At 35.1% G+C, this 8,641-nt stretch overlaps 1 long non-coding RNA gene and 1 other non-coding gene across 2 annotated transcripts; both read left to right on the top strand.

Moving 5' to 3' along the window:
- Positions 1-4,078: 4,078 nt before the first annotated feature.
- Positions 4,079-4,152, top strand: Trnat-agu (transfer RNA threonine (anticodon AGU)). The gene has a single exon. It is a non-coding gene; the product is annotated as a tRNA-Thr (tRNA).
- Positions 4,153-4,781: 629 nt separating this feature from the next.
- Positions 4,782-5,951, top strand: LOC129762553 (uncharacterized). Its single transcript, XR_008740661.1, has 2 exons — positions 4,782-5,408; positions 5,464-5,951. It is a non-coding gene; the product is annotated as an uncharacterized LOC129762553 (long non-coding RNA).
- Positions 5,952-8,641: the final 2,690 nt, after the last annotated feature.

The raw sequence follows: 8,641 nt of genomic DNA, 5'->3' as shown, positions 1-8,641 counted from the left end.
TTAAGGTATATTTGAAGATGTATTTAATATTTTCTGGATGCCAATATAGTGATTATTATGCTGTTGGCAGCTGGGCGCGTGGATGCTCTCTGGAGATTCTCGCTTCGTTTTTTTTCAGAATCGAGTGCACAATGGTTCAGGAGATGTATTTAAGTGGAAATTAGCATTCAGAGCTCGACAGCCATTCTGTAGACAAAAACTGTCTTCGACAAAGTTGTTGCATATAATAGAGCGCTCATTTTTATGTTGTGAAAAATACGGTGACCAAAATTGTCGATGAAATAAAAAATTATAACTTTCTTATCTGTATAGATAGAGGTAAACATAGTTCGACAACGTTGTAGTCCTAGTTTTTTGAGACATCTTTGCAGAACAAACTTTTTTTTATATCTCTCGAAATAACCGATATAGCGCTTTTTTCTAAGTTACGTTAGGGTCACCATAAAAAAATATGTTTTTTGCTCTACATTTTATTTTTCAAATTCTACATACAAACTGTCTTGGAAAGACTTTTAGAACATACTAATATAAACATTTTTCGATGCAGAACTTGCCAATATCTCAACTTCACTCAAAGTTATTGAAATTTTTTCCAAAGAAATACGCTCTCTTCAATCGCTTGCCATTCTTTCTGGGGCAAACATAAAAAATGTTTTTTGACGGAATTTGAAAGAACAAATTTCATTCTATATAACATGTGATTTTCAAAGATATGTTATTTTTTGTATTTGAGAAAATAAAATTTAAATCATGAGTTTTTGGGTGAAAACCCATCAATAGTTTTGAGCAGGATTAAGATATTTGAGAATTCTGCATCGCAAGCATTGATAAGCCCTAAAAGTCGTAAGAAGACAATACAAAAGCTAAAGTAAAAAACCGGTTTTTGCATGGTTACCCTAATGAAAAAAACTTAGTTAAAAAACAACTTCGTGGGAGATATTTATTCTTTGAAAAAAAACAGCCAATTTTCAATCAAATGGCCGCCATTTTGACAATTTTCCGAGTTTTCATAAATCGCTACATAAGAATTTAGATAATTCATTTTTACATGTTGAAAACGAATTTCAGCCTGATCGGTCCACTCCACAATGGTCCAGGGGGTGCATTTAAGTGGAGATTAGCATTTGAAGCTCGACAGTTATTCTCTAGACAAAAACTTTCTTCGACAAAGTTGTTACATATGATAGAGTGCTCATTTTTATGTTATCAAAAATAGGTGAACAAAATTGTCGATGAAATAAAAATTCTAACTTTTTTATCTTTATAGATAGAGATAAACATAGTTCGACAATGTTGTAGCCCCAATTATTTTAAACAACTTTGTAGAACAAAGCTTTTTCCTACCTTTTAATATAATCGATTTAGCGCTTTTTTCCTAAGTTGCATTAGGGTGACCTTGAAAAAGCGGGTTTTTTTGTTTTAACTTTTATATTTGAAATTCTACATCAAAACTGTCTTGGTACGACTTTTAGAGCTTATTAAGATCAACATTTTGCGATGCAGAACTTGTCAATATCTAATCCTACTCAAAGTTATTGATGGTTTTTTACCCAAAAATTCACGATTTCAATTTTAATTTACTCAAACACGAAAAATAACACAGTTTTGAAAATCTATGCTCTCTCAAATACCGCCAATGAATTTTGTTTATGTTTGCCCCAAAAAGAATGACAAACAATGGCAGAGAGCGTATTTTTTGGGAAGAAATATCAATAACTTTGAGTGAAGTTCAGATATTGACAAGTTCTGCATCGCAAAATATTTGTATTAGTAAGCTCTAAAATTCCTTCGAAGACAGTTTGTAGTAGAATTTGTAATATAAAAGTTAGAGCAAAAAAAACAGTTTTTTCACGGTAACGCAACTTAGAAAAAAAGCGCTATAATGGTTATTTCAAGAGATAGAAAAAAAACTTTGTTCTACAAAGATGTCTCGAATAACTGAGACTACAACATTGTCGAACTATGTTTACCTTTATCTATAGACATAAGGAAGTAATATTTTTTATTTCATCGACAATTTCGGTCACCCTATTTTCGATAACATAAAAATGAGCGCTCTTTTATATGTAACAACTTTGTCGAAGACAGTTTTTGTCTAGTTTTGGCTTAGCGCGAAATTAGTGCCGCACCTTATCACGATTCTTACGTGGATTTTAGGTGTTGGGTAGAGGGGAGCTCACCGGGCGGTACAACGGGACGGGGGTTTTACGGGCAGCGATTCGTGAATGTTTTTCCCTGTCCACTTAGCTCTGGACGGTCCAACAGTTTCACTGCACGTGCATCGACAGTAGAGTGTACAAATCACAAGGGAATCTTCTAGCAACAGCAGATGACCTCATTCGTGAGGAAAACCGAACTATAGCTACCAGTAACCAACGAAATTGCAGGGAAATACTACGGGCTTTCGGAAGCGAACAACACTAAACTTTTTACTTCCGTTCAACGTAGGGATAGTCCCATTTGATATCTATCATCAAGTGACATGGTTTTTTTTCGCGGCTTCTCCGAATAACGCGGTTTTTCTTACGAGGTTTTTTCACGAGGTACGCATCCCCCGCGTAGAAAAAAACCTGGGTGTAATAAAAAAATCTATTCGACACAAATTTTTTTAAAGGTATAGCCTCCGGAAAATGTAAAAAAAAAACATTTCTATGTTTTCGACTTTCCAGAGTAGGTTCCTTCCTCACATTTGAAAACCCTGTAACCGTTGAAGGCACAATCGTAATTATTGATTTCGGAAACGCTTTCGATCTTGTCAAATCTAATTTCCCCAGGCTAATTATGCAATTCGTGCAATTCGTTGATTTCATACGGAACATGGAACTTTTGTAAAGTTGTCGCATAACATTTTTACAGTTTCATCAAACTCTACGTGTCATAAGGACTGCCACTGGGGCTCAACGTGTTGAAAGCATTTATTGTAAAGAGGTAAAGCAAGTTTAGTAAGATGAGCTTCCCTGCTTCTTGTGTAACAAGTATGTTGGTATGAATGAATGTATCCACTTCACTTAAAAAAAGAACATCTGAAAGTAACTAAATAATTATAATTGTACAATTTCATGTGAAACGTGTCAAAATAATAATATAAAAAAATCAGTGAACAAATAAGGTAAATGATTTTGGTTTGTCCAGTCGAAAATATGATCATGGTTTGTCCACTTTTTTGAATGCACACCTTTGTCAAATCGGGTATTCGAATGTATCAAAACATATGAATAAAATCTTTTCCATGATTTACAGTAGTTTTATATTATATTTTCACGGATTCATAGAATACAGCTTCTATTGGTGTCAATGCGCTCCTCATTCGAACTATCTTTTAATCGATCACCAGATGATTATTTGGCACGTATTCAGACCTTTTCTGGATTATAACACTCACAAATATTGTAAACATCATGCTTGCACACCATTTGTATCAGATTTACATAGCTAAACCATTAAATTAACGCATTTCGATGACCTCAATTCTGATCATGAGTTGTCCAATTCAATAATGTTGTTTTGTGCACATGATTTCTATGGCAACCGCTTGGCGCGCTGCAGTTTGTTTATTCTGTCCTTCGCGCATAGCAGAAATCAAGTCTCTCTATGTTGAGTGTGTTGAGGTGAACACTTTTAAAATGCCCAAGAAAAGACAATATTCTGAAGAAACCCTAAATGATAAATGGATCAGTATGATGACAGTAAACTCAAACAATGATAAATGCAACATCTACTTGAGAATTTGATTTTTTTCATTCAAAAATGGTGATTTCTAAAACCGGACAAACCATGATCATTTTTTGGACAAACCATGATCAGAGGTGGTCAAACCATGATCGTAATTTCTCTTTGAGGAAAATCGTAAAAATAATATAAAAATTTGAATAATTCCAACGCCTTATGGTAGTATAAGCAACTAGAGATTTAGGGCTTTTCAACTAACGTATCGATTATATGTGATTTTCATGAAGAAAAATGGTTTTGCATTTACTAGTTGCGTAAAAACACCCCATATCGGACAAACCGAGATTATTTACCCTAGGGCCTAGGGTGTCGTTTAATCAAATATTTCCTCTTATGCGTTCCTCACCGCGGCGCCGTGGCTTAGTTGGTTAAAGCGCCTGTCTAGTAAACAGGAGATCGTGAGTTCGAATCTCGCCGGAGCCTTATGTGATGTTGATATTCTTTTTTACCCATTTGAAAGAGCTTTTTCCAGCTCTGAACAGCTCTACCCAACGAAGCTTTCACCAAACAATCTTTATCTATACTTCCCCCAAGTTGTGTTATCAAAAGTTAGGTGAAAGTAAAATAACAACAGAAAATCAAAGTCAGATAAACTGCGCACATACAGACGATAATCGGTGCCACTCCGCCGCACACATATCTCGCCCACTACCACTGATCCACCCGGACTCCGCCCACTTTCCGCGCCTTCACTGGTGTTAGTTTGACTGGGGAAAAATTATCCACACACCGAAAAGCGATCCGCGAGCTTCATCGGCTTAATGAATGATTCACGGTTCACGATGAATGGATCTCATTTTCCACCCACGGGTGGATCCCACCGGGAGCGAGTATTCATCGGCTGGTCTCACGAGGTAGGTGCGTTTGATTCAGAAAAATTTTCCACGCGTTCTCCCGCTTTTTCCCACTGACGAACCCGCCGCCTCCGACGACAACGATGACGACGATGTTTTCCTCGTGTCATTCGCCACATCACTCGTGGTGTTGGTGGCGTTCCGTCACGAAGGAAAACCGTTTCGCTGGGAAGCTGTGTGGCGATCTGAGCCGCAGTTGAACGATAAACTTCGTCGACGAAGGGACGACGTCGTTCTTCTGACAGCAGTCAGCGCTTCGCGACTCCCGCTACTTTTGGCACCGTTCTTTTCTTATGTTTTTTTTTATTCGAGGGAAATCGGAATTTGTTGAAAGTTTTTGGCGCTTTGTTTACACTAAGTCTGAGTTTTCTTTTGTGAATGAAGAGCAGCTCGTGTGAAGTGGTGGAAGATGTGTGTGATTCGAACGCTGCTGCGCCTTGTGGTGGAATGTTCTGTTTTATTTATCGAACGTATCACAAATCCTTTAAGTTTGGGACAGTTTAAATCAGTCCATCGGAAAATTTGCGCCTCGGTCGAGAATTTCAAAGAATGATACATAAGCTGAGCTGAGCGATTGTTGGAGTCCGTCTTTCCGCTGGCTTAACACATCACAACATCATCGAACGAAGCGTAAATTGGATGCGTTTCAGCAGCGCGTATAGCATCGAGTCCGACAATAACACTTAATTCAAAATCCCGCCAGAGTATGACTTTTTAATGCGATTCTTTATTGGCGACCGAATGGATGTGGAAGACGAATTTACACAACGCGTTCGGGAAGAAAGTTGACATCCCGTCGGCTGGTGTCGAAACGAGACAATAATCGTAAAATACGGCTGATCTTTTTTTTTGTTGTTGTTAATTCTTTTGCTCGGATTAGGTTGGGAACCACGGGAGCTGCTGCTGCTGCTGCAAAAGTGCTGTTTTGTTACATATGATGTGCACACCTAAACTCTAAGAGCTTGCCGATATTATTAGCGATGCGAGATTTTCGACACGAGGAACACCTATTAAAAGTGATTGATAATTGTTTTGACACGAGACAGTGAACAAATTCCTATCTTTATGTTCGATAGACGCATACAAAAACTGTTGTTCTGCTGCTGGCTGGCGGAGGTTCGAGACTTTCCGCGATTTTATGTGGGTCTGATGGTTTTCTGACGTCGTGCATTGCTCGGCTGTTGCATGATCCCGATACCAGGGAAGGAATTGATGAAATACCGTCTGAAACTGGTCCCCGAGCTGCTCATTTGCAGTTAATTGTGCATTTTTCATGCTTCATTCCTGAAATAATCAATTTTATTGTCGTTTTCTGTCGATGAAACAAGCAATGAGTGTAAATAAAACCAATTCTCCTTTTGGGACAAATTTTCTTTCAAAACCATCATAGGTCGTTTAGAAACTATTCACCAAATAAAAGTCGTCATCTATCAGTTGATGACCCATTCCTGCGAAGCATGACAACGGTTTTACTCACTACAAACACGTGTTTGGATTTTCCCGTATAAATCAAACGAGATTGATAATATCACACTTTTTGCGGTTTGCGTCTGTTAAAAACAAAATTTTTTTTTTCGTTCCCCTTTCAACATATAAGAATGAACTTCCATTATTTTTTTGTAAAAATATATTTATATAAGGTCCTGTGTATTCAGTTTTTCAAAAAAACTTGCAAAAACCATTTAAAAATAGACTTTCATTATTGTTTGTAATAAACGGAAACACTTTAGTGCGGAAAATTTAAACTTTGATTGATTTTTTTTTGTTTTTTGGTAAACTTTATTTACTATATATTTTCTCTATACTATATAACTATATTTTCTCTTCAATTTTTGTGACCGAAGAAGGATCGTTCCAAGACCGAATTTTTTTTCACAATCAATATGTTCCTTACTCCTCTCTAATAATTTCACGTCTCAAGCGAAAATAACGGTGGAAGTAAAAAAAAAAAGTTTGTAATATTGTTCTAACTTTCATCTTATAAGTTTCGCTTTCTAATTTGAATGCCTAATAATCGAACTTTGTCGAATTTTTTTTTATCGGTCTGACATTTTTGTTTTATCGACCATCGTTCGTCTGATCAAAACTTGGACGATTTTCGCGTGGGGAATTGCTACTGCCCTGTGTTTGTGCGTCCAACAATTATGATATGATATGACAATTATATTATTATTTGACTATATCTATCGTCTTGAATACGTCCCACTTCCTTCTAAGAACCTCCTTTCCCTTCCATGGACACATTCGACTTGAAGAGGGCAAAAGGTTTTGGAGCACTCAAATGTATATACGTTATGTTTAATGGAAAGGTGATGGAGGGGATAGAGAGATCAATTTTTACCCACGTTCAAGTGACATAACAATTTATTGTTCCACTCAAATGCAACATCAAGAAGCTGGGAAATTGAAAGTGACGAATTTCATGCCAAATCGTTTAGGATTTGACAGCACCATCTCAGATAGTAGTGAAACGTTGTGGGTGTAAAGACATGGGTCATTTAAGCAACTTTGCATCCTTGAAATTTTCGAAAAACAATTAGACAACTTTTAGGAAAAAGCCTATTTTTTTTAAATAAATTTTTTACAAAAATTTATAACTTAAAAACTATGATACCTAAAAAATTCTTGTCAAAGGATGAAATGTAGGAAATGGTTTATATTTTCGCAAAATTTTAGAAAAACATTTTTGGAAAAAAAATTCGCTGACAAAAAAGTTATTTTAAAAATTAAAATTCATTTTTCTCAAAATGTATTTTTCTAAAATTCCCAAATATATATATATATATATATGAATAGCCCTTACAATTTCCAACAAGTCGTCCATACATCGGAGGATGGGCACTTTTACAGGGTAAAAGTTTTTCGAACAACAACTTTTTCACGTTTTCTTAGAAAAAAAAAACAACTTATTCTAATTTTGTTGAAAGTCAAGATAGCGATATAGTGTATTCTACAAAGTTTTAGATCTTATTAAAATATAAACTTTTGTTGAAGACATCAACTTGATATCTTTTATAGTTTTTGGGATATATGTAATTTTTGTATGAAGACTCCTGAAATTTCAATTCGTAACTCTTTTTTGTATAAATTATGTCATTTTAAACGCTCTGCTAACTTTTTTCTATTTTGAAACATGTCAAGAACATGTCAAACGTGAGAATTTTAACACAAAAATGTTACGAGCAAAACAATATTTTTTTCAGGAGTCTTCATACAAAAATGACATATATTCCAAAAACTTTAAAAGATAGAAAGTTGATGTCTTCAACAAAAGTTTATATTTTAACAAGATCTAAAACTTCGTCGAATACACTATATCGCTATCTTGACTTTAAAGAAAATTAAGATTAGCTGGTTTTTTTTTCAAAGAAAAAATAAAAAAGTTGTTAGAAAAATTTTTCCCTGTAGAAGTGCTCATCTTCCAATGTATGGACGACTTGTTGGAAATTGTAAGGACTATTCATATATATATATTTTTGGGAATTTAAAAAAAAACGTTTTTGAGCAGAATTAAATTTAATGTTTAAAATAACTTTTTTTTAGCAAAAATTTTTTTCAAAAAAATTTTGGTATTTTTTCTTACAAATTTAAATAATTTCCTACATTTAATTATTTGACATGAGTTTTGTAGGTATCATAGTTTTTAAGTCAATATTTTTTGTAAAAATTTAAGAAAAAAATTTGTTTTTTTCCAAAAAGTTGTCTAATTATTTGTCGAATATTTCAAGTACGCAAAGTTGCTTAAATGACCCATGGCTTTACACCCACAACGTTTCACTGCTATCTGAGATGGTGACGCCATCGGCCAGTCGAGTTGGCATGAAATTCGCCAGGCATCTCATAATAATTTCATATGTTTGAAGGATCGAAAAATAAGATGATGGCTTTTAGAAGAAATATGCCACTAATTTATCACTACAATGCTTTATCTAGAGGACGACCGCGACACTGCTATAAGCCTCATGTTTCTCCGTTACATCGAATAAATGCTTGATACAGAAAATATGATAGCGAAATCGGATAATTCTTTCTCTAGTTTTGCTCTTATCAACATATTC

Source organism: Toxorhynchites rutilus, chromosome 1 (genome assembly GCF_029784135.1).
Source record: "Toxorhynchites rutilus septentrionalis strain SRP chromosome 1, ASM2978413v1, whole genome shotgun sequence".
Classification (NCBI taxonomy): domain Eukaryota; kingdom Metazoa; phylum Arthropoda; class Insecta; order Diptera; family Culicidae; genus Toxorhynchites; species Toxorhynchites rutilus.
This window is presented reverse-complemented; position numbering and strand designations above follow the sequence as displayed.